Raw genomic sequence first — 7,754 nt, 5'->3', positions numbered from 1 at the left:
ACAGCCAAAGCTGCACAGAGAAACCCTGTCTCGATATTTAGATTTGTTTTTATTTGCTTACAGAGACCAGGACTTTGTAGCCCTGACTGGCCTTGTACTGACTTGTGATGAGTGCCCTTCCCTCTACTTTCCTAGTGCGCAGAAAACCAAAACAAGCACCCCATCTGGCTCCTAGATTTTTGAATGTTGTGTGATTTCAGTGTTTTCTTTGCTTCTTTTAGGCACTTAGTACAGTTTGGTGTAAATTGTCTATTAACTTAGTGGTGTTACTGTCATCACTAATCACTAAGAAAAATCATGTTTATCCTGCTCTGTTGGCAGTGAGATTTAAACAGCTTCAGAGGCATCGCTGTAGGGAGAGTGTGCTGGCACTGTGGACGCCATGCTGCCTGTGAGATTTCTATTCCTTTATCAAAAACGGGGAGGATTTGAAGATGAATTATTAAAGACAGGTATAATCTGACAGTCCCTCCTTACCTCAAAAAATAATCTTTCCTTATATTTACATAGCTGGAGAGGTTTTTAAAATAAGATTTTAAAAATGTATTTTGTGTATATGAGTGCTCTATCTGCATGTACACCTACGCACCAGAAGAGAGCATTAGAGGGTATTTATGGTTATGAGCCACCATGTGGTTGCTGGGAATTGAACTCAGGACCTTTGGAAAAGCAGACTGTGTTCTTAACCACTGAGCCATCTCTTGTAGCTGGCCAGTTTTTTTTTTTAAAGAAACCTTTTCAAATTTTCAACTCATGAGCAGCTGAACTGAATGAACGCCTATAATAGCTTACCCACCTAAGACTTTAGAATAAACATTTCATTGGGATTTTCTCTCTTGTTCTCGAGGCAGAGTTTCTCTGGCTGTCTTGGGACATGTTCTGTAGACCAGGCTGACCTTGACTCAGATCCACTGAGTCTGCCTCCTGAGTGCTGGGATTAAAAGTATGTGCCACTACTGACATGTAGCTGCTCTCATTTGGAAATTTAAGCTGCACGTATGTTTTCCTAGATCGAGGATACATATCTTTTTACTTTTTACCGGCTATCTGATCTCCCTCAGAAGATTCATATTGTACATGTTATATTTATTTTTTATAAGGAACAGCAATTATTTTTGTACCTGCAACTGGCTTTGTAGATCAAGCTGGCCTTAAGCTCACAGATCCTCCTTCCTCTGCCTTCCAAATACTGGGACTAAAGATAGACACTACTGTCCCTAGCTTTGAGACATGCCCTCTCACTAAACCTGTAGCTTGCCAAAAGTTTAGACTAGATGGGTCATCAAGGTGCAGAGATCTTCAAGCTGCAGGGATGTTGTTGCCATTTCCTGGATTAGTACCACTAATTTTTGAAGTGGGTGCCCTGGATCCACAGGCTTGCACTTGCATTTTACTGAGACATTTCCCCAGTCCCAAGAACAGCAGTTGTATGGTACGTGTGTGTGCTCGAGTGTGCCCATACACACGTGCCAAAGTCAGGACAGCTTTGTGCAGCTGGTATCAAAACCCCGTCAATCATGGAACCTAGGGATAGACTCAGATCCTTAGGGTTGCATAGCAAGTGCTTTTATTGAGAGAGCCACCTTGCCAGCTCCAGGAGCAGCAAGTCATAAACAGCAAGTCATTAATACATCTAACAGTCACAAACTACCACGTGAATTTTCAGAATTAAGTGTCTAAAAGTTTGCAAATCTTTCCAGGTTACTAAAAAATACTCACTGTTTTGCAAAATTCTTAATTTGGTGACCTGTTCTAAGTTTTTTCATGTAGTGAATAAAGTTCATCACTTGAAAATTAAGCCTCTGGTGTGCAAAACTCATGGTTCAAGGAGCAGGTAGAAATCTGTATTTATTATTATTATATGACTTCTTCACAATGTGGACTGACATCCAAAATGAACTGCATTTATTATCAATTGTAACTTGTTTGCTAGGATGAAGATGCAACTTACATACATAGGAAATGTGTTATATGCTTTGATCATTCCATAAGCAAACATTTTTGTCCGTATGTTTGTGACCCCAAGTCAGATTCCAAAATATTTGTAGATTATTGTCAGTTAACCTGGAAAGCCATTCTTATGTCTGTTATGTCAAGCAAAAACTATCTTTGCAGACATGTCAAATTTGACTGTAATTTTCTGCATTGCAAACAGAATTGATTATTCAAATGTGCAGTTCTAGTTCTTCTAAAGGGACGAAAACTAAGAAGAGTTTCTAAGAACTAAAGTTATTTTCCAGAAACGACTTCAATAGAGTCACTTTGAACATAGTTATAATAATGGTTGTGAAGATGACTAGAATATTATTTTATCAGAAATGGGCAATGTAGTATAGCTTCCTTTAAAAGCTGTTCTGGCTGAGCAGTGGTGGTGCTCACCTTTGATCCCAGGATTTTGGAGGCTGAGGCAGGAGGATCTCTGTGAGGCTAGCCTGGTCTATATAGTGAGTTCCAGGACAACCAAAGCTCCACAAAAACAAAACAAACTCTGTGTAGAGTGATAAGTAAAAGTGGCTTCTTCCCAAATCTAAGAGGTGCCCATTTCATCTTAACATGCTCCTTCCAAGACACTAAACCGCACAAGTTTTAGAGAAAAATGTACAATGTAAAGCTTCTTTTATCTAGTGTTTACCATCTACATTCTAAGCAGACTGACTTGATTTTAAAGGCGTTTTCACTTAATCTCTCAGAATGAACAAACTTAGGAAACATCTTTTAAAAAAGACAAAGAGTGCTTATTCTTAATAAGAAATCAAAGGTTTAAGAGAAATGTTCTTTGTATTTCTGAGCCTTGTTATCATACTTAACAGACAATACTCACAAACTGACTTCTTTTGTTCAGAACTATTTCTCATTATTTAACACCCAATATATGAACAACCTATTGATTGCCACTATTAAAACTGGAGATGATGAACATGGAAATGTATATTATGGTTTATTACATATGAATTAAGAGCTCCAAACCATAACGGTAAGGCTAAGTATTAAAAAGGAAACAAAGGGCTGATCATGGTGGCACACACTTTTAATTCCAGTACTCAAGTACTCCTGCTGAGTAAGGCAGGAGTATCACACGTTGAGGCCAGCCTAGACTACACATCTAGACCTAGTCATATGTAAGGGGAAAGAGACCTTAAAGTTACCTAAACTGCTAATTTAATCATCAAAGTAGCAAAATGTTCTAAATGCCATGAAAGAGAAGTTAAAAGGAAAGTCAAGATTTTAAGAGCAATACATTTAAGAACACTAGTTATTTAAATGACATTTTACATACTACTGATTGTGAAAACTAGTTATTTATATTCTGTAATACAATCTGAGATATGTCTTAGCTCACCATCTCTTTTTAGGATAAGTAAATTTTGGGGTCTCAGTGTTTTCTTAATAATCATCCTGTGACTTGGGTGACATAGCTTCATACTCCAAGCAAGGGTCATGTTATTTCCACTGCTGTGGATCTGACAGCATCCATGAGTCATGATTTAGTTACTATCTTTGACTCCTTGATTTGAAAACTCTTAGTCTCAATATATTCTGACAAATATGCCTTTTCTTTTACTACTTAGTCTAATAATATGTTGGTTGCATCCTTAAGAATCCAGAGTGATCCTGGCGTGGTGGCACATGCCTTTAATCTCAGTACTCGGGAGGCAGAGGCAGGTGGATCGCTGTGAGTTTGAGGCCAGCCTGGTGTACAAAGTGAATCCAGGACAGCCAAGGCTACACAGAGGAAACCCCGTCTTGAAAAACAAAACAAGAATCCAGAGTGTGAGGAAACCTTTGCAGCTGTGCAGTGCTGACCACTTCCAAGATTTCAGTTTTTTAATTTCCTTTGAAGCAGTTTAATTTTCAACATTTTTAACATTCTAGATGCCCCCTTTACCATTTAATAAGAATTTTTTCATGTTTTGTGGTTTGAGTAAGAATGCCCCCTCTAGGCTCATATATTTGAATGCTTAGTCACCATAGAGTGAAACGTTTGAGGAGGATTACAAGTACGAGGAAGTGTGGCCTTGTTGGAGAAAGTGCATCATTAGGGGTGGGCTTTAAGTTTTCAGAAGTCTACAAAAGGCCCAGTCTCTCCATCTGTCTTCTCTTTTCTCTCCCCCCCCCCCTCTCTGTAGATCTCAGCTGGCAGCCCCATGCCTGCCTGCCTGCCAAATGCAAATGGACTCACCTCTGAAACTGTAAGCTAGCTTTCTTTTGAGTTGTCTTTGTCATGTTATTTCTTCATAACAAAATAGAATAGTGTACTAAGACATCACTAACAAAGAATTCTGTAAGCCCAGTGCTGTTCTGTTAGGAGACATTGAATATATGACTAATATATTTTTTGAGTTTTTAATGCTTATGTGTATGATTGTTTGCCTAAGTGTTACACTTGTGCCTGCAGTGCCTTCTGAGGCTGGAAGATGGCATTGAATCCCCTGGAAATGGAATTACAGATGGCTATAAGCCATCATGTGGGTGCTGGGAATAGAACTCTAGTCCTCCTTGAGGAAAAGCAACTAGTGCTCTTAACTACTGAGCTGTCTTTCCAGACCCAAGAAGTCTGTGTACTTTAGAAATGTGATGATTAAACAGATACAGTTTTAAGTTAAAATACTGGTCTTTGATTTATATTAAACTTGTTACTTTTTAATAAAAAGAAAATCTTCTATGAGTCCTTGGAATTGCTTTAAAAATCTTTACATTAAATCTTGACAAAACCTCATAAAGAAATCTTTAAAATTGGTAATCTTTTGGTCAGAACTCTGTGTCCTTCATCACAGGGAAGGACTAATCTGTACTCCCGGCATACTCAGGTAATTAATTTTATTCCTTCTCAAGTCTCTGATGTTGAAGACCAGATAGTTTAGTTTTACAATTAAGCTTAGCTGTTTTTTAGGGGTTAAGATATTTTTAGGTCTAGATAGATGTTTTAAGTTGATAATGACACATATGATAGATATTGATTTATATTCAGAATTTCAGACGCACCAAAAAAGGAAAGATGTTTTCTTCAAGGCTGTCAAATACAAATAGCCAAAACACTATGAATGTAACATTTATATAATTCCTGATTGTTTCATGGTTCTTCTTGCTGTAGGTATTTATTGTGTATATGTGTAATAATATAAATGTATATGTAAAAATATTTCATAAAAATTGTAAAAACAAGAAACAAATAAAAAAGAAGTATGTGTCCTTTAAATTTTCCTGGCTGCTTTAAGATTACTTACTTTGCTAAAGGGTTGTTAAAATATGGAATTATGCCAGGCAGTGGTGGAGCACGCCTTTAATCCCAGCACGCAGGAGGCAGAAGCAGTTGGATCTCTAAGTTCGAGGCTAGCGTGGTCTACAGAGTAAGCTCCAGGACAGCCATGGCTACACAGGGAAACCCTGTCTTGGGGGGGAAAAAAAAAACAAAGGAATAACAATGAGAAAAACTCTATAAGTATTTTTCTTTGTGTTTCTTGTAAACCACCTGCATCTTCAAATATCGACTAAAAGATCAATTAGTTCTTCATTACATTTTATACAATTAAATATCACAAGACAAATTGTATATATATCTAAAATGAAGTTTTGTTGTACAATTCTAAACTGACAAAGATTTATATTTTTCTGATCGTCTAAGAATCATCTCTAAACCTTCTAAAATATAACACTTTGTTGTTGTTGTTGTTGTTTAGGGATCTACTCCAGTGTTAAGAATGTTAGTGAGGCCCTCTACACCAGAGCTGCCCCAACCCCCAGCCCTGTTACATAAAATTAGTACAAAGGACTTACTTTGAGTTACCAACGTCTAGCTTGATTCAAAACCACATGGAAATGCTTCCTGGAATTGTTTCAACAGTCACCATTACATTTCAAATGCATAAGAATCCAACAATGGTTTTACTTCATTTAGGTCGTACTGATCTAGCCACTCATTCTGTCAAGATCTCTCGCCTTTTCAGCTGGATTTCTTCCAGATGTGCTAATTGTGATTAAACGCTTTCACGATACAGTCTCATTACTGTAGCATTGGGTGGTCTACAGCATATTATGTAGATCTGACAGGTTTGAACGCAGATCTGTCTTAGGATAAAGGCACTTGCCATCATGAGTGGCTTAACACTTTTTAACTTAATTATTGAGCTCTATAATTTAAAGATGTCTGGTTAAGAAATAATCACAAACTCTCTAAAACTTGATGCCTCCCTCCAGCTCAAATAAAGTTCATTTGTTCACAACAAAAACATGGTTACTGTCTTAAAACTGACATGTTATTACAGTACCTGAATTACTCAATATGTTCTAGATTTTTAAAGTTTAAAGATTCTGTGCATTGCAAAAGAACTAAAGCAAATTTGTTTTCTGAGGTAGGATCTCAGTGTAGTCTAGCCTGGCCACAGTAAGCTCGGATTCCTTCCGTCTCCATTCCTGAGTGCTTGTACTCTTGTAAAGTTTTTCTTTCTTCTTTCTTCTCTCTTCTTCCTCCTTCTTCTTCTTTCTTCCTTCTTCTTCTTCTTCTTCTTCTTCTTCTTCTTCTTCTTCTTCTTCTTCTTCTTCTTCTTCTTCTTCTTCTTCTTCTCTCTCCCTCCCTCCCTCTCTCTCTCTCTCTCTCTCTCTCTCTCTCTCTCTCTCTCTCTCTCTCTCTCTCTCTCTCCCTTCCCTCTCTCTCATCATTTAACAATCTTTGTATAATCACAGTATAATAGTTATTAAGGTTTGATTTCTTTTGGGGGGGCAGAAGGCTCAAGACAAGATTTCTCTGTGTAGCCCTGGCTCTCCTGGATCTTGCTCTGTAGACCAGGCTGGCCTTCAACTGAGAGATCCTCCTGCCTGCTAGGATTAAAGACATGTGCCATGACCGCCCGGCTTAAGAGTTGGTTTCATAAAGGAAAATAATTTATACTTTCAGAATTAAACCAAACTAATTTATACTTTTAGTTCCTATCCTTTAAAATAATAGCACAATGAATAGTAATATTGCTTTGGCTATTCGTTCTTTAAAATTGCACCTTTAAGAAAACTTGGATTTAGCATTATTTATTTCAATGCATATTACAGATGAGTTGGATCATACTGTCTACTCAAAACTACTAAGGAAATTTTCTACTAAGGAATTTTTTGTCCTTTAAATTCTATAAATAGCATAGAGTTTTGTTTTTGTTTTTTGAACATTCACATAAAATTGGTGAAGTATACATATTATTTTTGGAAGTATTTAACTTATTAAATGAAATATATAATTGCAAAAATGTTTTGTCTGGCTAAAACACTAAACTACCTGAAAGTGACTTATGAGCTGGATAGCAAATGTGAGGCTCTGCTGGGCATTCAAGTGCAGAGAGATATTTTTCTTCCACTTCCAACAGGCCCCGAGGAACAGCTTTTTACTAAGTGAGTGTAAGTGACAACTGAGAAGCAGCTGTAAAACCTCTGTGATAACATATTCCCTTCACAACATGATTTTTTTCTGAAATGCACCTATGTACATATTCACCATACAAATGAAAAGTAACTAATAGCTACTTTAAAATGTATTTCTTCATTTATTGGATCTAATTGTCTCATTGTAATAAAAGAGAATAGACACTTAAAATATATTGGGACTATATAATTTTCTTAATAAAAGGGTTATCTCCCCCTGGACATTGAATAAAAATTCTTGCAAAATGACCACCTGACCCTCCTACACTCTCCTTTCAGTGAACACTACATTGTAGGAACAAAATCTCTATTAGAGAATTCATTTGAGAAATGTCTATCCCTGAAGATAG

Source organism: Acomys minous (assembly GCF_964271855.1).
Source record: "Acomys minous genome assembly, chromosome: 19".
In the NCBI taxonomy this organism is placed as follows: Eukaryota; Metazoa; Chordata; class Mammalia; order Rodentia; family Muridae; genus Acomys; species Acomys minous.
This window is presented reverse-complemented; position numbering follows the sequence as displayed.